Source organism: Dasypus novemcinctus, chromosome 3 (assembly GCF_030445035.2).
Source record: "Dasypus novemcinctus isolate mDasNov1 chromosome 3, mDasNov1.1.hap2, whole genome shotgun sequence".
NCBI classification, from domain to species: Eukaryota; Metazoa; Chordata; class Mammalia; order Cingulata; family Dasypodidae; genus Dasypus; species Dasypus novemcinctus.
Window position 1 is genome coordinate 181,969,833 of NC_080675.1, and position 22,049 is coordinate 181,991,881.

At 38.4% G+C, this 22,049-nt stretch overlaps 1 non-coding gene across 1 annotated transcript; it reads right to left on the reverse strand.

Annotated features, from left to right (window-relative positions):
• Positions 1 to 17,008: 17,008 nt before the first annotated feature.
• LOC111763395 (small nucleolar RNA SNORD115) lies at positions 17,009 to 17,088 on the reverse strand. Its single transcript, XR_002796275.1, has one exon. It is a non-coding gene; the product is annotated as a small nucleolar RNA SNORD115 (small nucleolar RNA).
• Positions 17,089 to 22,049: the final 4,961 nt, after the last annotated feature.

A 22,049-nucleotide genomic window follows, 5' to 3' on the forward strand; every position in this document is an offset into this window, starting at 1 on the left:
CAAACCAATCACAATCAAAGATATTGAATCAGTCATCAAAAATCTTCCCCCCAAAAACCCAAAAACCAAAAAAAATTCAGGACCAGATGTCTTCACAGGTGAATTCTACCAAACATTTCAAGAAGAATTAATACCAGTTCCCTTTAAATTCTTCCAAAAATTGAAGAGGAGGGAAAATTACCCAAAATATTTTATGAAGCCAACATCACCCTAATACCAAAGCCAGGTAAAGATATTACAAAGGAAAAATATTACATACAGATTTCTCTAGTCAATGTAGATGCAAAAGTTCTCAACAAAATACTTGCCAATAAAATACAACAACAAATTAAAAGAATTATACTTTGCATTCAAGTAGATTTTATTCCTGGTATGCAAGAATAGTTCAACATAAGAAAATCAATAAACATAATATACCACATTAACAGACCAAAGGATAAAAAAATACATCATCACCATCTCCAAATCCTCAAAATTGGGGAATGAACAATGGACTAAAGTAAACTTATTATTATTCTACTATAGGCTTATTATTATTCTAGGAATGGAGGAACTCTTATCTTTGATATAAAGGCAGTGGCTACCAGAGGTTCTGAGGGATAGAAGACAGAAGAATAGGTGTAATACGGGGTCATTTTCAGGACACCAGAGTTGTCCTGCATGACACTGCAGTGACAGATACAGGTCATTGTATCTGTTATTACATTGTTATTCTTTCATAACCTATAAAATTGTGCGGGATGAAGTGTAAACTATAATCCATGGCTAGTAGCAATGCTTCAATATGGGTTCATCAATTGTAATAAATATACTACACTAATGAAGGATGTTGACGTAAGAAAGTTTGGGAGGGGGAGGGAATGGGGCATATAGGAATCCCTTATATTTTTTATGTAAGATTATGTAATCTAAGTCTTCTTTTTTTCTTTTTATTTATTGTGTTTTTTAAAAGATAAATAGATCACACAAAATGTTACATTAAAAAACATAAGAGGTTCCCATATACCTCACTCCCCACCACTCCCCCGCCCCCAGCTCCTCCACATCAGCAACCCTTTCACACTGTGACACATTCATTGCATTTGGTGAATACGCCCTGGAGCACTGCCACATCACATGGACCGTAGTTTACACTGTAGTTCACACTCTCCCCAGTCCACTCAGCGGGTTATGGCAGGATATACAATGCCCTGCATCTGTCCCTGCAATATCATTCAGGACAACTCCAAGTCCCGAAAATGTCCCATATCACACCTCTTCCTCCCTTTCCCTGCCCCATCAACTCCCATGGCCACTGTCTCCACATCAATGACACAATTTCTTCCATTGCTAGATCACAACAGTTCTATAGTAGAATACCAGCCAGTCCACTCCAATCCATATTATCTTCCTCCATCCTGTGGACCCTGGGATGGTGATGTCCACTCCACCTCTAAATCGAGATGGGGCTTAGATCCCATATGGCTGGTAGATGCAATTCTCCTGCTTAAAGTTGTAGACACTCTCGGTTTCTTGGTGTGGTGGTTGACCATTCTCACCTTCCTGTCAGCTGACAAGGGATATTGATGTAAGGAAGTTTAGGAGGGGGAGGGAGTGGAGCATATAGGAATCCTTTATATTTTTTATGTAACATAGTGTAATCTAAATCTTCTTTAAAAGTAAAGAAAATAATAGTTTGAAAAGAAAAAAGAATTAAAAAGCACATGATCATCTTGATTCATGCAAAAAAGGTACTTGACAAAATCTAGCATACTGTCATAATAAAAAACACTGCAAAAGATAGGAATAGGAAGAAAGTTCCTCAACATAAAAAAGGGCATATATGAAAAACCATAGCCAACATCATACTCAATGTGGAAAGATTGAGAATTTTCCCTCTAAGATTAGGAACAAGAAAAGGATGCCCAAGGTCACCACTGTTATTCAACTTTGTGCTAGAAATTCAGCAAGAGCAAATAGGCAAGAAAAAGTAATAAAAGGCATCCAAATTGGAAACCAAGAAGTAAAATTCTATTTTCTCTTCACAGATGACATGATCTTATATTTAGAAAATTCCAAAATGCCTACAACAAAGCTACTGGAGCTAATAAATTAGTTTGTCAATGTGGCAGGATACAAGATCAACATTCAAAAACCAGTATTTCTATATTGTCTATAATGAACTACCTGAGGACAAAATGAAGAAAAAATCCATTTATAATAGCAAAAACAAAAACAAAAACCCTCAAATATCCAGGAGTTAATTTATTTTTTTACACACTTTTTTTTTTTTTAAAGAAACTTAGATTACATAAACACTACACAAAAAATATAGGGGATTCCCATATGCTCCACTCTCTAGTCCTCCCACATCAGCAACATCCTTCATTAGTGTGGTATGTTTGTCACAATTGATGAACACATCTGGAGCATTGCCGGTAAGTGTGGATTAAATTTACATTATAGTTTATACTCTATCCTGCACACTTTTGTAAGTTATGACAAAATATATAATACCTGTATCTGTCATTGATATGTCATTCAGGATAATTCCCAAGTCCCTAAAATGCCCCCATATTACATCTATTTTTCCTTCACCCTTCCCTCAGAACTTCCAGTGGCCACTGCCTCTACATCCATGATAAAATTCTTCCATTGCTAGGATCATAATAAGTCTACAGTGGAACAACTGTAAGTCTACTCTAATCCATCATCCATTCCCAAATCCTGAGGATTCTGGAATGGTGATGCCTTCTCTAACTCTACCTTCTCTAAGTCTAACTGAGAGGGTCTTAGGTCCCCAGGGGCAAATGGATGGGACTTTCTTGCTTGCAGTTGCAAACTCTTTCTGTTCCTTTTTTTTTTTTAAAAGATTTATTTATTTATTTAATTCCCCCCCTCCCCTGGTTGTCTGTTCTCTGTGTCTATTTGCTGCGTCTTGTTTCTTTTGTCCGCTTCTGTTGTCGTCAGCAGTACGGGAAGTGTGGGCGGTGCCATTCCTAGGCAGGCTGCACTTTCTTTCACGCTGGGCGGCTCTCCTTATGGGGCGCATTCCTTGCGCGTGGGGCTCCCCTACGCGGGGGACACCCTTGTGTGGCAGGGCACTCCTTGCGCGCATCAGCACTGCGCATGGGGGCCAGCTCCACACGGGTCAAGGAGGCCTGGGGTTTGAACAGCAGACCTCCCATGTGGTAGACGGACGCCCTAACCATTGGGCCAAGTCCATTTCCCCTCTTTCTGTTCCTTGAGATGGTTGTTGTCAGTCATTTTCTCCTCGTTAGTTGTCCTGGATGAGTCCAATGAATTGGAGAATAGGTGTTACTAGTTTGTTGAGATTCAGAGCTCAGCTAGAACATGGACAGCCCAAATATTTAAGTCTCATGGACATACAACTATCAACTCTAGTACTAACTACAGGTTCAAATCAGGAGTTAATTTAGATAGGGATGTAAAGGAACTGTATTCAGAAAACTACAAAAACACTGCAAAAAGAAATCAAAGAAGACCAAAACAAATGGAAAGACATTCTGTGTCTGTGATCTCCAAGATAAATATTGTGAAGATGTCAATTTTCCTCAAACAGATTTATAGATTTAATGCCATCCCAATAAAAATTCCAATAGCCTACTTCATGGAAATAGAAATTTCAATTACCAAATTTATTTGGAAGAGAAAGGGGCCCCTAACAGCTAAAAACATCATAAAGAAGAATGTGAAATTGAACAACTCGTACTTCCTGACCATGGAGCATAATATAAATCTACTGTGGTCAAAACACCAAGTCATAAAAATAGAAAATTGATCAGTGGGTTTGAGTTTAAGGTCAGAAATAACTCTATGGTCAACTCATTTTGATAAACCTACCAAGTCTACTTTACTGGAACAGAACCATCTCTTCAACAAATGTTGCTGGGAGAACTGGATATCCATAACCAAAAGAATGAAAGAGGACTCCCATCTCCCTTCCTATACAAGAATCAACTCAAAATGGATCAAAGACCTAAACATAAAAACCAGGAGCATAACACTTCTAGAAGATAATATAGGAAAACATCTTCAAGCTTGTGGTAGATGGCAGTCTCTTAAACCTTACACCCAAGCACAAGCAACAAAAGGAAAAATAGATAAATAGGACCTCCTCAAAACTGAACACTTTTGCACCTCAAAGAGCTTTGTGAAGAGGGTAGAAAGGAGCCTACTCTATGGGAGAAAATATTTGAAAAGATCACATCTTTCAAGAGTTTATTATCTATGATATATAAAGAGATACTTCACTCAACAATAAAAAGACAAATGACCAGATTTTTTAATGTGCAAAAGACTTGAATAGACCTATGTCTAAAGAAGAAATACAAATGGCAGGGGGGGAAATCACTTTACTAGCTGTTAGGGAAATGCAATCCAAAGCTACAATGAATATCATGCATACCCATAAGAATGGCCACTAATAAAAATATTAAAACAGAAAATTACGGGTGTTGGAGAGGATGTGGAGAAAAATGAGTGCTTATTAACTTTTGGTGGGAATATAGAGTGGTACAGTTGCTGTGGAAGTCTGTTTGGTGGTTCCTGAGGAATTTAGGTATAAATATGATATGTGATAGGCAAGACAACTACTAGGTATATTCCCAGAAGAACTGTGAGCAAATATATGAACAGACATCTTCACACTGATGTCTACATTATCATAGTGGCATTATTCATAATTGCCAAAAGATGGAAACAACTCAGATGTCCATCAACTGATGAATGGTATATACAGATGATGGAATATTATTCAGCTGTAAGACAAAATGAAGTCATTGTTGGAGAAAAAAGGTGCTCCCTGGGACATGGAGACTGATATGACCACAGGCAGAGAATTTATTGAGAAGCTCTCCCAATGGAGGGAGTCTGAAGAGAGACTTCAGTCCACTTCTGGAAGGGGTGGATTTGAATTTATACAGAAGTTTCCCAGGTGGAGAAATAATAGTCAGTGGGAGGGGTCAAGGGTCCGAGTGACGGTTCAGGGGCTAATTGGAAGCCCTAGAGGTGAAAAATTTCCCTTGTATGACTAGAGGGTAGTAGGTTAAGGTGTTAGGTGTTCTTGGAACACTGGAGGGGTGGGTTTTTCTTTGATCTGTAGGGAGTAAAGGGTTTCTTTATCTCCCTTTGATATGCAGGTACTGAAGGTTTCCATCTCCCTCTGATATGTAGATAGTGAAGGTTTCCATCTCCCTTTACTTCCATCTCTACTGGGGCTTCTTAGTTTAACCTTTGGGGGAAGTGCCATGCCCTTAGACTCATAGGCTTATGGGGGAGGGGGTTAGCTTTCCCCAGTGCATATCAGTGGGAACTGAGCTATGGCTTGTTAATTATTGCACATCTCTAACAGTCATGAAGCACATGACAACATAGATGAAACTGGAGGAAATTATGTTGTGTGAAGCAAGTCAGACACAAAAGGACAAATATTGTATGATTGTTCTATTATGAATTAAATATATTGAGTAAACTTGTGGTGTTAATAATATAGGTCACTATAAAACAGAATTAGGTTAGAAAATGCAAAGCTGTGCAGAGTTGGTAAAAAAAAAGTTTGTAAACCTTTGGAAATGAATAGAAATGGTGAAAGCACATCATAGTGTTTGTAACTAGCAGTGCTAATATATGGGTATGGTAATGGTTGAAAGAGAAAGTAAGGTCCTCCATACCACTAACAAACTACACTGACTGTAGAAGAAATTGAAGACCTCAACAGACCAATTATAGGTAAAGAGATTGAATCAGTCATCAAAAACTCTCCAACAAAGAAAAACCCATTGAGATGGCTTCACAGATGAATTCTACCAATCCTCTCAAGAAGAGTCAATACCTGTCCTTCTCAAACTCTTTCAAAAACTGAAGTAAAGGGAACACTACCTAACTCATTCTATGAAACCAACATCACCTAATACTAAAGCCAGATAAAGATACTACAAGAAAAGAAAATTACACACTAATCTCTCTAATATAAATAAATAGAGATGCAAAAATCCTCAACAAAATACTTGCAAATCAAATCCAACACCTCATTAAAAGAATTATGCACCATGATCAAGTGGCTTTTATTCCAGGTATACAAGGGTGATTCAACACAAGTAAAATAATTAATGTTATGCACCACATAAACAAATGAAGGGAAAGAACTACATGATCACCTTGATTGATGTAGAAAAGGCATGTGAAAAAATCCCGGCATCCTTTCTTGATAAAAACTCTTAAAAATAGGAGTATTTTTAATCAACATGATAAAAGGTATATATGAAAAACCCATAGCTAACATACTCAATGGTGAAAGACAAGTTTTCCGTCTAATACCTCGAACGAGATATGGATGACCACTGTCACCACTGTTATTCAACATTGTATTGGAAGTTCTCATTAGAGCAGTTAGTCAAGAAAAGGAAAAAAAAGTATCCGAATTAGAAAGGAAGAAGTAAATTTTCACTATTTGCAGATGACATGATCTCACATGTATTACACCCCCCAAAATTCACAAAAAAAGCTACTTGAGCTAATGAACATCTTCAGCAAAGAGCATGGGTACAAAATCAACATGCAAAAATCAATAGTGTTTCTATACACAAGCAATAAACAATCAGAAGAAGAAATTTTTTAAAAATTCCATTTACAATGGCAACAAAAGAATCAATATGTAGGAAAAATGTTAACCAAAGATGTAAAACACTTGTACACAGAATATTACAAAACAATATTACCAAAAAAATTGCTAAAAGAAATAAATGAAAACCTAAAATGGGAAGGACATTCTGTATTAATGGGTTGGAAGATTAAATATCATTAAAAATCAATTCTAACAAAATTGATTTATAGATTCAGCACAATCCTAATCAAAATTCCAACAGCTTACTTTATAGAGATGGAAAAGAAAATGATCAAATTTATTTGGAAGGTTAAGAGGATGTAATAGTCAAAAGCATCTTGATAAAGAAAAATGAAACTGGAAGATTCATGGCTCCTGACTTTAAACATATTATATAAATCTATGGTGGTTGAAACAGAGATTGGTACTGGCACAGGGATAGATATATTGACAATGAATTGAATTGGCAGTTCAGAAATTGACACTCACATCTATGACCAATTGGCTTTTTTTTTTTTCATTTTAAAAACAATTTATTGAAAAATTCATACATGAACATACATAAACAATAAATGTATAGCAAAAGTTGTGACCTTACAAATAAAACATGCATAACATCATACAGGACTCCCATACATTACCCCACCACAAATACCTTGCATTGTGAAACATTTGTAACAAATTATGAAAGAGTATCATCAAAGTATTACTACTAACTATAATCCATGTATTAGTTTGCCAAATGGCTGCTGATGCAAAGTACCAGAGATCTGTTGGCTTTTACAAAGGAGATTTATTTAGGTAAAAGCTTACAGTTCCAAGGCTGTGAAAAGTCCAAGTTGAGGCACCATAAGAGTGCTTTCTCAAGGAAGTCAGCTGCCACGAGAAGCAAGATGGTGGGCAATCTCTGCCTGGTCTCTGCCTTCCGCTCCAGACCCAGCAAGGGGGCAGTGACCCAACCTGAATCATGCCTTCCTGACATAGCTGGATCAAAAGCCCTAAAGCAATATTAATGTGTAATCTAATCAAAGGCCCATCAGCTGAATTTAATGCAATCAAAAGGTATCACACCCAGAGGAACAGTTTACAACCGTAATCTTTCTCTTTTGGGGATTCATGAAATAATCCCATACTGCCGTTTGGTGTATTTTATCCTCAACCCACCTATTATTATTATTTTTGTTCATAAACCATATTAATTTAGCTAAAGTGTGCAATCAATGGCATTTGGTATAATCACAGAGTAGTGCATTCATCACTTCAATCAATATTAGAGCATTTTCATTTAAAAAAACAACAACAAAAAAACAAACCACTATCATACCCATACTTTAGCACTACTAATTAAAAATCCTATGATAGATATACTTTCACCATTTCTATTAATTTCCAAACATTTCCAAACAACTTTTAATCAGTTGATGGAGACCTAGGTTGTTTTTAATTTTGGCAATTGTGAACAATATCTCTATGAACATTGGTGTGACAATGTCTGTTAATGTCACTGCTCTCAGTTCTTCTGGGTATATACCTAGTAGTGGAATTGCTGGGTCACATGGTAGATCTATATCTAACTTCCTTAGAAACTGCCAAACAGACTTCCACAGTGGCTGTACCATTCTACAGTCCCACCAACAGGAAATAAGCATTCTTTTCTCTCCACATTCTCTCCAACTCCTGTAGTTTAAAAAAAATAGTTATAGCCAATTCATTTTTTTTATTTTTTAAAGATTTATTTATTTATTCCATACCCCGCCATTGTCTGCTTTCTGTGTCCATTTGCTACGTGTTCTGTGTCTGCCTGTTTTTCTCTTTAGGTGGCACTGAAAACCAATCCTGGGACCTTCCGAAGTGGGAGAGAGGTGCTCAATCTCTTGTGCCACCTCAGCTCCCTGGCCTGCTGTGTCTCTTATTTTCTCTCCCCTGTGTCTCTTTTTGTTGCATCATGTTGCTGTGCCAGCTTTCTAATCAGGCCAGCTTTCCATGCAGACCAGCACTCTGCTTGGGCCAGCTCACCATGTGGGCCAGCACCCTGCATGGGCCAGCTTTCCACTTAGTCCAGCTCACCACACAGGCCAGCTTGCTTTCACCAGGAAGCCCTGGGAATTGAACTGTGGACCTCCCATGTTGTAGATGGAAGCCCAATTACTTGAGCCACAACCACTTCCCCCAATTCATTTTTGATAAGGCTGCCAAATTCACTCAATTGGAAAAGAATAGTCTCCTCCACAAATGGTAATGGAGAATTGGATAGCCACACACAAAAGCATGAAATATCTACCCCACATCATAGACAGAAATGAATTCAACATGGATCAAAGAACTAAATATAAGAACCAGGATTATAAAATTCCTAGAAGAAAATGTTGGGAAGCATCTTCAGTTTCTTGCATTAGGAAATTGTTTTTACACTACACCCAAAGAATAAGCAATGAAAAAAAATAGATAAATGTGCCCTCTTCAAATTTAAAAACATTTGTGCCTCAAAGGATTTTTTGTAGATGACAGGATCCTATATGAAGAAAGACCCCAAAAATCTACAACAAAAAGACAACCTACTCAATGGGAGAAAATATTTTAAAACCACATACCTAATAAGGGTTTAATATCAAGAATATATGAAGAAATACTACACCCTTTATTAAAAAGACAACCCAGTTTAAAAATGCACAAAGACTTGTGTGATGGTTTGGAACTGGGCGTACCCTGGAACACTATGTTCCTAAAGCTAATCCGTTTCTGTGAGTGTGAACCTATTGTACAAAGGTTTACATGAGGTTGCTTCACTTAAGGCACTGTCCAGGGTGGGTCATAATTTTTTTACTGTAATCCTTTATGAACAGGATAAATACAGTGACAGAAATCCAGGAAGTTGAATGTGATGAAACCCAGAAGGGAAGGGAGAGGCCAGCAGACACCGCCATTGCTTTGCCATATTACAGAAGAGTCCAGGAGTGCTGGCAGTAGGTCTTCAGGAAGAAAGCACCATCTTGATGATGCCTTAATCTGGACATTTTCATGCCCTCAAAACTCTAAACTTGTACGCTAATAAATTCCCATTGTTAAAAGCCAATCTATTTCATGGAATATTGTTTTCCACAGACTAGGAAACTAAAACAAATTGAATATAGATATACAAATGACTAAAAAGCACATGAAAAGATGCTCAACATCTCTAGCTATTAAGAAAATGCAAATTGAAACCACAGTGAGCTATCATTTCACATCCACTAGAATGAATAGTATTAAAAACCCAGAAAACTACAAGTGTTGGAGAGGATGTGGAGAAATAAGAATGTTCATTGATTGCTGGTTGGAAAGCAAAATGGTGAAGGTGCTGTAGAAGACACTTTGACAGTTCCTCAGGGAGCTAAGTATAGAATTACCATATGACCCAGGAATCCCACTACTGTAAATAGGTTTATACTCAGCAGAATTGAAAGCAGGGACTTGAACAGATATTTGTACACATATATTTGTTCATAGTGGCATTATTCATAATCATCAAAAGATGGAAGCAACTCAAGTATCATCAACTGATGAATGGATAAACAAAATGTGGTATTTACACATACAATGAAATATTATTCAGCCATAAAAGAGGATGAAGTCCTGATGCATGTGGCACCATGGATGAACCTTGAGGACCATATGTTGAGTGAAAAAAGGCTGACACAAAGGTCCAAATATTGTATGATCACTCTGATATTACTAAGTATATTAATCAAACTCACAGAGTTAGAATCTAGAATATGTGTTACCAGAGGATAGATTGGGGCTGGATAATGAGGAGTTGATGCATAATCTGGACAAAATTTCTATTTAGGTTGATTACAAAGGTTTGTAAATGGATGGTAGTGATGGTAGCACATTATTGTGAATGTAATTATCAACACTGAATTATATAGGTGAATGTGCTTAAAAGGGGAGAGACTCTAAGTCACATATGTTACTCAAATAAAACTGAAAGACCAAACACAGGACTGCATAACACAGTGAACCCTATTGTAGATGATGGACTACAGTTAAAAGTACAAGAATGTTCTTTCATGAATTATAACAAATATACGACACTAATTGAAGGTGTGTTTAATAGGGTGATATATGGAAAAAATACATTTAGTGTTAACTATGAATTGTAATTAATAGTGCTATTGTAATAATCTTTTATCAATTGTAACAAGGCAACTACTCCTAAAAATTGTACAATTATATTAAAAAGTGCCATCATTAATTGTAACAAATGTTCCACTCCAGTGAAAGGTGCTAGTGGTGGCATGGTGTATGGGACTCCTGTATATTATATTTGATGGTTCTGTAAAACTACAACTTCTCTAATAAAAAAACGTTTAGGTAAATGAGGAGCCTTCACACTATGCCTAAGTTTTATATCCTTTTTAATAATGAAATAATAAGTGTCATTTTCAAGAATTAGTGTGGCATGTGATGTCCCCAAAAGACACACCCTATTAGAAGAGCATTTTTTAAATTTGAAGAATGTATGTTTTTATTCAACTGTATTTTCTTTAGTTTATAATTGTTTATATTTTCGATGATTAAATATACAAAATAAAGTTAAAAAAAAAAAAGAAAAATAGTACTTGGATAAATAACCTCCTGAGTATATAGCTCCTCTCTGGATCTTCCAGAGGTTGAGAGAGACCCAGGATTTAAAAAATTAGTCATTGTGTATACATTGCTGCGTAAGCCAGTAAATATTTTTTTCTGTGAGGCTAACAGCTGTCCTGAGCCGGTGCTCTGACATTCTAAGTTTCCCGCTTATTAACAGCCAAGGTTTAAGACCCATACACTCTTAACGCGGACGACAGCAAGCATGACATCACGACTGAGAATATCTCATTAAAACGAACTCCTTTCTTAGTAAGAAAGATTGGTGTAACTTCTGTCTAAAATACTTTCGTATTCCAGGCTTTTGGAATGGGAGGGGGGTGTGTTTTAAATTCTCTAGTCATATCCCAAAACTTTGCATTTTTAGAGTCAAAGATGTTTTTCCAGTTATTTTTACCAGGCATGATCCTGTTGTTCTCAAGAATGCTCCCTGCATCAAACCTGCAGAGTACTGAATTCCCTGCGTCAAACTCCTTCCTCATGCTTCCTCTTCCTGGGACACCAATGACAATTATTTTAATGCTATCTCAGTAGCACCTCATAACAACCCGGGATATGCTAAAGCAAATGTGAATGTCCTCATTTTCAAAATAGGAAAATGAAAGTTGTAAGACTGTGAGGGAAAGTAATCAGTTAGTTGTAGAGCTAGAATTCAATGCCGAGTTTTTCAGCTCTTAAAAACCCATACTCTTATTTTAGAAATTAGACCCCAAAAGGGGCATTTGATGCTTTTTGTTCTGGAAGTATCTCACATTGTATTTTCCAAGAAACATGCTCATTTAAATTTTTGGCTATTTTCTTGTAAAAGTAGTGCAAAGTAACTTTAATGAAATCTTGATCAAAGGTGTCTGTGTTCTCTTCTGGAACAGTTAATTTCTTCTTTAATGACATATTGCCTAAGGCCAGAGATTTGCATTAAACCATCCCATTGTATTTTTTCACTAGAGAGGAACTGACCCTTGTCTCTGTTCTTATCTGGAAACCAGCTAGCTCCATGACTGGTTTTCAGCTATAGTTTATTTCTAAGCACATTTCACCACTGTCTCAAGCTGGATGTGAAGAATCCCACACAAAGCACTCTAGAGTGCGCACTGCTGCAGGGCCACTGCGGGGCGGCGACAGCTTGTGCTTCCAAGTGATCCCCTGCCCTCTGCCCTCTTGTCATCTTTCCCTCTCCTAGACTATAGCTCTGCTGTGGCCACAAGGGTTAAATGGAATGCAAACTGCCTTGAGTGGATTTCTTAAAAGAGGCATTGTTGGATGGAAAGGCTGGCCTGTGTTTAAACTCTGCCCTTTCTGCAAATGCCAGATAACTTTGTCACTAGTATTTCAGAGGAAGTTCTGTTTTGAACACAATTCCTAAGTTTGACTAGATGACAGAGCATCACCTATATTGCTCAATGCGAAATCACTGCAACTTTGATTTTCTGTGTGTCACTAATTTTTAAAACATTTTGAAACTTGAGGTACTCATGGAGCCATTTTTATAACCGTATATCCTTCTATAGTTCTGGCTTCTCTTTCATGCAGGCCATAGGGCCCATGCCAGGAAGATTTCTTCAAAGAAGGAAAGTTTATGAGCCAGGGTTAGTTGTATACCAACCCTGGCTCTTCCACCTCTTTAGGAATCTGATTCTTCTTCCTCGTCCTCCTCCTCCTCTTCCAGAGCATGGCTCCTTGTGCTCAACTCCAGTGCAATTTGATTGATTGATGCTTCATTGTCTACGTGCATCAATATATCTTGTGAAGGTTCAGGTGCAGGTTGAGAAGAAAGCATCTCATCCCCTCTGCTAGAACTAACCATTGACTGAAGGGCCAATTCTTCAACCTTGAGTCGGTTCAGCTGATCGTGCAGTGCTGCCTTCAACAGAAGTAGCGTTTCCTCCTCCTTGTGCAGCTCCTGAAGCTGGCTCAGCATCCTCTAGAAGAGAATTTTAATAAAACAGTATAATGTTTAAAAAAGAAGTTTTAATTTGGAGGCATTAACTTAACAATGTCCTTAAATTAATATATTGATATATGCATATTATAATTACCTTGAGGGAAGAATTGTGAACAAGAAATTAGATGTATGATGTGACTGCCTTGAGCATGTAGGAGCAGGAGTTAAATGTGGACATGCTTAGAGAATTCTCCTGCCTCAGCAATGTAACCTTAAGTCTGTGTAAGGAGAATGTCCTTGGGGACCTTTACTTCAAGCATATAACTCTGTAACTTTGTCTTTGCTGGTTCTTTATCTTATGCATTAACTATATGTCCGTGCTTAGCATTCCATGAGTAGTGATACCCTTTAGAACAGGACATTTCACAGACTTTGTGTCTCTCCTTGGGGGGGCTGACCACATTCCTGTGGACAGACACTGTTGTCTCAGAAGATTTAATTACTCATGAGTTGCAAAATCAGCAAGAGATCTGCAGTTTCAGACTTCCTTCAAGGGGACAGTCCCTTGCCTGCCAGCTGAAGTCTCACCCAGGAGGGAATGCTCTGCCTGGGACCATGATTCCAATCAGGGGCTCTGGCCACCTGTGGAATGGGACATCCCAACCTCATGAAAGATCAGATGTTGAGTTTTCTCCTAGTTTGGTAAGTAATTGTAAATATACTCTCTCTCTCTCTTCCCCTCTCCCTCTCCCTCTACACTATTTAATTGGCTTATTGCATTATGTTGTGAGCAATCAATAACTGTGATCATTTAACTGTTTATTAGTATTGGATCACCTACATATCAGTTATAAAATAAATTGCCAGTTTTGATTCATGTCTTAATTCTCTGCCCTTTTCTGTGTTGGAGCAAGATGGCTGCCTACATCTGCCAGGGTGCGGGCTTTCAAGGTTCCTCTCTTCCCAGGTCTTGCTTCTCTCTGAGCTTAGGTCTCCTATTTTCTCCACAAGGTCAGCTGTAGACTATGAGGCACTCTAGGCTTTGCCTCTCTCCCCAGGGCTTCTGCCATGTCTAAGGAGATGTATCTGTTCCTCTGTGATCTTCTCCTGGCTCAGGTCCTCTCTTCTTGGTGCTTGCTTCTCTTTCCTCTGTGTGCTTACTTTCTGGGGCTCCAGCTTAAAGCTTCAGCATCAAACTCCGACATCAAGAACCCCAACATCAAAAACCCTCAACTCTGTCCTTTGCCATGCCTTTTATCTGAGTCCCCACCCACCAAGGGGTGGGGACTCAATGTCCTAATGACATGGCCCAATCAAAGTCTTAATCATAACTTAATCATGCCCAGGTACAGACCAGATTACAAACATAATCCAATATCTATTATTGGAATTCATAACCATATAAAACAGCTATAGGTGCCTAACACATCTTGAGAGCCTCCTTGTTCAAATGTGGCCTCTCTCTAAGCCAAACTCAGCACATAAATGCTTTACCTTTTCCCATCATGGGACATGACTCCCAGGAATGAGATTCCCCGGCACCAAGGGATTACTACTAAGCACCAATTAGCAATCAACTGGAAAAAGACCTTGACCAAAAGGGGGAAAGGTAAAGACAAATGAGTTTATATGACTAAGAGACTTCAAAGTGAGTCGAGAGGTCATTCCAGAGGTACGCTTATGCACATCTCAGTAGGATCTCATTGACTGCCAAATTAGACACTACCCCAAATGGTGGGACTCCTGAGGCCTCTGGAGACACCCAGGCACTATGGTCAGGGCAGATATCTCATGAGTTTGGCACCTTGCCAGTGGGCCCTACTTTGGGTTTGTGCTCCCCAGTGTGACAGAATTGGATTCAGTTGTGGTTTCCCTACACATGGTTCTGGTCCTCAGTCCTTTCTATTTCAGACTGTAGTTGGTGCTGGAACTGACAGGTGTACACCCAAGAGACTTGAATCTTTGGACTGTCCATGTGCCAACTGGACCCTGAACTCAGTGGAGTTGTAACACCTACTCTCCAGTTCGTGGGACTCACCCAGAACAACTAACATGGAGGTGAGGATGGACAACCACCATACCAAGGAACCTAAAGAGTCTATAACTGCAAGTAAGAGAGTCCTGTCCATCAGCAAAATGGGATCAAAACTAGCTTACAATTAGAGGTGGAGTAGGCATCATGATCCCAGAATTCTCAGAAATGGGGAATGAACTATGGACTAAAGTGGATTTTTTGGTATTCTACTACAGACTTATTGTGATTCTACCAAAGGAAGAACTTGTGTTATTGATATGGAGGCAGTAGTCACTGGAGGTTCTGAGGGCAGGGAGAGGGAAAATTGGTGTAATACGGGGTCTTAACCAGGACTTTGGAATTGTCCTGAATAACACTGCAACAACAGATACAGGCCATTATGTATCTTGCCATAACCTAAAGAATTGTGTGGGAGAGAGTGTAAACTAAAATGACAACTATAAATCCATGCTTAGCGGCAATGCTCCAAAATGTGTACATCAATAACAATTCATGTACCACCCTAATGAAGGATGTCATTATGGGGGTAAAAGTGTGTGGTGTAGGGAGCAGGGCATATGGGAACTCCCTATATTTTTTATGTAACATTTATGTAATCTAAATATCTTTAATAAAAATTTAAATTAAAAAAAATGGTAATGTTGGCCTTATGAGTTCAACTGTGCTCTCCTGTTGGAGTATAGTACGTGCAAATCCTTACACATTGGAATCTGCAAATACAACAGTGGTGCACTCCATTTTAGTGCAATTTTGCTTAAAAATGGCTGTAGAAAAGAGAAATTTCAAAGAGGAACAACACTTGCCCCTGTACTTTGGTAAGAGGGCTCACAATACACCAAGAACTGGCCAAATAACATGGAAGGAATAATGAGGCCGGGTTCCATAACATTCTCCATCACATTGGAGGCACCAGTAGAAGTGCTTATCTTGGACCCAGGAAGTCTGCAATGTGCTTTTGCTATAATTTCAAAAAAGGAAATGGCTCTCAGGGAAATACATAAACTGTGCCCACTCATCACTGAGAATGTAAAGCCATATTGGGAAGCAGTCAGGCTGAGCACTTCAAATTGTTGGTGTCTATGACACTGATTGAGTTATTCTCATAAGTCTTATCATGCTGGATTCCTAAGGGGAAGTGATTTAAGGGTCACAGTGAATGTGGCAGGACATTCTACCATCACTTACTCCTCCCCAAGTAGATGCCATATTTTGTATGGAAGGACATTGGTTGTTCTGGCATTTTCAAACATATACACCAGCATCTCTCACATTGGAAATGATCATACCCCATCTTCCCCAAAATGAGGAATCAATTCAAATATGTGATGAATGGAGAATAAACAAGGGCTCCAATAAGGAAATGCTATTGGAGAGTATTCCCTTGAGGATACAAATAGTGTGAATACCTCCTTCAATCACAATCCTATCAAATTCATAAATTTCCAGCTTTCCTCAGGAACTCCTCAATCATTCAGAGTCACTGTCAGAAAAAACCACAGTCATGCCATTATAGTATTCAAACAAGTTGAATCTGCTAACTAACATTTCCACCTTCACTCAAAAATAAATCTCTTGCCTCCCATAATGGAGAGATCACGGCTCCACGGACTTGCCTCTGAAAGATGAACGTGAAACGACTATGGTTATGATTTGAACACTGCATTATATCACACTGCTAGGAAAAATAGAACATGGAAGGCAGTCTTCTGGTAGCCAAATGGATGGCTTCCAGAGAAATATACACGTATGCCACTGAAAATCAAAGTGGCCATCATTTTCTCAAGAATCAATCACAGTCATTGCACTAGAATGAAAAGAAGGATCCCGAATACCTGTGCCTGTGTCTTCTACCAGTTGCGGACCTCTATGTAATACCTCTATGTAATGATTTTTATATCATCATATGTCTTCAACAAGGTAAATTCTTATTACTGACCCAAGCCAAGAGTCTCTCCAGGCGTCCAACCCCTTTGACTTGTAAATGCTTACCAGATGCTCCTTTGTGATGGCCTTGCTTTCCATTGCCTTGGAATGCTTAGGATGCATTGCAGTGCCAAGAGCTAAAATAATTGCCACAGTCAAGGATCTGCAGCTGCTTTCCCATGGAGACCCCATCTGTGACAACATGGATAAAGACATGATTTGAAGCTGGTACAATGAAATCATGTGTGCTCCACACCTGCCTTCTATGATCACATGAAGCACCTTGGTCACCCTAGAAAAATGACTCATTAATTGCATTGAGCGCATTCATCACTAAACACAAACTGGTGAATAGGACAGCTTCCTGGTCTTACAGTGTGTTTGTAGAGCTTACACTTTAAACCAGGCGATCCCCTGGATCTTCCCTAGCTTATATGCACAAGAATGGGACAACCAGAAGATGGGCATTTGGAATGCATCAGAACTCTCACTTTAAGGTTTTATTTTGCAAAGCCTTCAAAATCTGCACCTAAGATGGCAAGAAAATTGCACAACCACCTCGTGCCTTTTCCCTAAATCATGTGCTATCAATTCACGGACTTTCACAGAAGGCCTTGACCTGCCGCCAGTTGGAGATGTGGGCATTTGCAGTGCACCAACTCATTAACGCCACCTGGCCGCAACAGCAAGTGAACGGTCAGTAAAATCATCATCTCTTTAGATCCCCAAAACAGGAGAGAAGAAAAGGAAATGATGTCCCCTGAAACATCTCCACATCATTTTCATTGACTTTCAGACACAGATTATGGTCTCCTGAAGGTGCCAAGATCTCACCAGATATATTAGGAGAGATATTGCCATAATGGGACTCAGTTCTCAAGAAAACTTGAATCATTTGCATTCTATGATATTTGTATACCAAACACTAATAGTAGTACCCTACTCAATCCCTAGAAGGTCAAGAGATGATTGTCCTCATAGAAGGAGTCTGCAAATTGGCTATCAACTTTATCATCCTGAAATAAAGTGCCATGTTTTATGCAAAAGGATATTTGTGACAACTGTACTTTATCTAGTGTTATCAAGTGTCTACCCAGATGCAACTATTCAATGGCCCAAGATATTCCACACATCAGTTCAAATATTTAATCAATGTAGCATGAATTGCCCTCAGGCAATTGATGAACTGTCTTTTATGAGTATTCCCATGGGCATTCAAATGGGTGCCCAAACACCCTCAAATAAACCAATCCTCTTCAGTCCATCCACAATCAAATTTCCTCCAGAGGAACTCACCAATTAAATTCATGTTCAATACAAAAACTCTGATCCTGACTTCCTGTTATTCAAAGTAGTCAAGCATGGGGCCTATGTCAGGAACTGACATTTCAACAAGCAACAGGACATCACTGTAGTTCACCCACCTCCCATTATGTCCCGCTCGTGGTTCCAAGTCAGTTTCCTCTGAAAGGCACAGGTGATAATCTGCAATGCATTGAAGAAAAACACACACATCATACACACATGGTATTGTAGTTCTAGTATGTCTATGCATTTTGCAGTGTGATCATGGTGTATTCAGTTACATTCCCACAGTGTCTACATCTAGGACAACATTAGCAAGACACCTAGTAAAGTTTCAAAGGTGCTCTAAAGGGGGTTCTGCTTCTGCTTTCTCTTGTCAAGTGGACTACATCACCTTAGTCAATCTTCCAATGGGTCATATTTCTAGGGTTGAGTCTCAGCCCAGAAATGTACTTAAAGTGTACTCAAAGGTGAAAACATAAAATATTCTGTATGTTGAGTACATTACCTGAGATTTCATACTCTAATAGGACATCATACAAACAAGTTAATTGGAGTCTTTTGGGTAGGGTTCACTAGCTAATATTTCCACTTTCAACATGTCTGTTGAAAATAAGTCACCTCCCATTATGGACAGCTCATCATTCTTCATCTGTACCCTCTGAAAGACACAGGTGAAAAGAATACTGCTGTCAGTTGAGCTCTGACTTATACCCCACTGCCAACTAAAACAGAAACTTTTGGCTTATCTGCAAAGATAACATATACAGTGGAAACTCACATTTACTACAATGTTTTTGTGTCTGAATCCCAGTTCAATATATTAAAAATAAAGAGTTCCAGGCATATGGTATTGGAGTAAGAAAGCAGGCTCAACTCTTCCACAAAAACAACAGACAAGGGCAAAATGCTGTTGGAGGATCTGCTCTGGGTGTCAGCAGACCAGGAAAGTGCTGTGCATTCCACAGTAGGGCATAGGACAGGGAGATGAAAATGCCAAAATGAAAACCATGAGTTACTAACCCTGTGTCAAGGAATGGCACCTATCCCCCATCCTTAAGGTGAACAGCCTGGATAATTCCTGTGGCTCCCTGAAGCCAAGGGAGATGGGGACAGACATCTTCCTCCCTGGAAGAGGGAGGGTGTGGCAGAAGGCAGAGAATGGTTTCTCCCCAGTGAAACTGGCCAGCAAAGCCCACTTTGAATCTCAGCTCTGGACAGACCAGAATCATGGGCAAGTGGAGGGTGAAGGAGACACTGCCATGGGAAGATGTGTCAAAGAGCGCCATCTGCTGGCAGGACGGGAAGCCGCGAGGGGAAAAACCACCTTTAGGTCTCTCTAGTCCAGAATCCCTGGGAAAGGACCTGCACCCGTTAGTGATTTCCTGGGCGATTTTGATAACTTAGGCCGGGCAATTTTAAAGACTCAGAGTAAGTTGAACCAAAAATCAAAGAAGAGCCGTGAAACAAAACCACCAGGCAAGAGAGAGAAATTGACTTCATCGCAGTAAATTCACCAATATATTCAGATACCTGGACATCAGCAAATCAATAAACAAATGTATATCACTATTACCAGCTGTTAATAAAAGGGGAGTATATGGGAAAAATACACCAAATGCAATCTATGAACTATAGTTAACAGTAATATTTTAATAGTCTTTCATCATTTGTAACAAAATTACCATATCAAGGCCAAGTGTCCATAACAGGACTGTATAAGAGATATGGGGATTTTCCTTTTGGAGTAATGAAAATATTCTAAAATTGTGGTGATGAATGCATAACTCTGATAATAAAGAGAATCACTGATTGTACATTTTGGATGGATAGTATGGAGTGTGAATATATCTCAATAAAATTGCTTATTTTAAAAATCCAGATAAAGATACTATAAAAAAAGAAAATTATAGAAAAATTATTGTAATGAATATAGATGCAAAAGTTCTCAACAAACTACTGGCAACCTGAATCCAAAAGCATATGAAAAGAATTATACCACCACCAAGTGGGTTTTACCTCAGGTATGCAAGGGTTTTTCAACACAAGAAAACCAATTAGTGTAATAAACCTCATTAATAAATTGAAGAAGAAAAATTACCTGATACTCTCAATTGATGCAGAAAAGGATTTGACAAAATAAAGTATCTTTTCTTAATAAAAACATTCCAAAAGTTAATACAGAAGGAAACTTTCTCAACATAGTAAAGTACATATATGAAAAACCCACAGCTAACATTTTACTCAACAGTGAAAGACTGAAAGCTTTCCCACTGAGATCAGGAACAAGACATGGGTACCAAGGTCAGCACTGTTACTAAATATTATGAAAGAAGTTCTAGCTAGAGCAATTAGGCTAGATAAAGAAAAGGAACCCAAAAAGGACAGGAAGAAGTGAAGCCTTCACTATTCTCTGATGATATGATCCTATATCTAGAAAATCTCCCCAAAAAAACCCAAAAGAAAGCTACTAGAACTAATAGATGAGTTTGGCAAAGTGGCAGGTTACAAGATTAATAGGCAAAAACAGTAGCATTTCTATATAGTACTGAGGAGTATTCTAAGAAAGAAATCAGAATAAAAAATCCAATTATAATAGCAACTAAAAGAATCAAATATTCAGGAATAATCTTAACCAAGGACATAAAGGACCCATATTCAGAAAACTACAAAACATAGCTACAAAAAAAAAAAAAATCTAAATAAGTGGAAGTATACTCTGTGTTCATGGATTGGCAAGACTAAATATCATTAAGATGTTAATCATAACCAAATTGATTTATAGATTAAATGAAATCCCAATGAAAGTCCCAACAGTCCTTTGTACAGAAATGGAAAAGTCAATTATCTAATTTATTTGGAAGGGTAAAGGGCCCAAATAGCCATAAATATCTTTAAAATTAAGAATGAATTTGGAGGGCTCTCACTTCCTGACTTTAAAGCATATTACTTAGCAACAGTGGTAAATACAGTATGGTACTGGCATAAAGATAGACATTGACTAGTGAAACCAAACTCAGAAATACTCACGTCTATGGTTAAGTGATTTTTGGCAAGGCAGTCAAGCCCCAACCAGCTAGGCTGGAACAGTCTATTCAACAAACAGTGCTGGGAGAACTGGATATCCATACCCAAAAGAAAGAAAAAGGACAAACTCCTCTCACACCTTTTACAAATATTAACTCAAAATGGATCAAGGACCTAAATATAAAAGCTACACCAATCAAAATATAAGAAAATGTAGGGAAACATCGTCAAGATCTTGTGGTAGGCAGTAGTTTCTTAAACTTTACGCTCAAAGTATGAGCAATGAAAGAAAAAATAGATAAATGGGAACTCCTCAAAATAAGCACTTATTCTTCAAAAAACATTGTCAAGAAAGTTAAAAGGCAGCCTACTCAATGGGAGAAAATATTTGGAAACCATGTTTTGAGAAGTGTTTCAAATCCATGTCAAATAAAGAGAACATACAACTCAACGATAAAAAAGACAAGCAACCCGATCTAAAATGGGCCAAAGCTGACCAGGCATTTCTACAAAGAGGAAGAACAAATGGCCAAAAAGCACATGAAAAAATGTTCAGTATCAGTAGCTATTAGGGAAATGAAGATCAAAACTGCAATGAGATACCATTTCACACCTTATACCATGACCACTATAAAATAAACAGA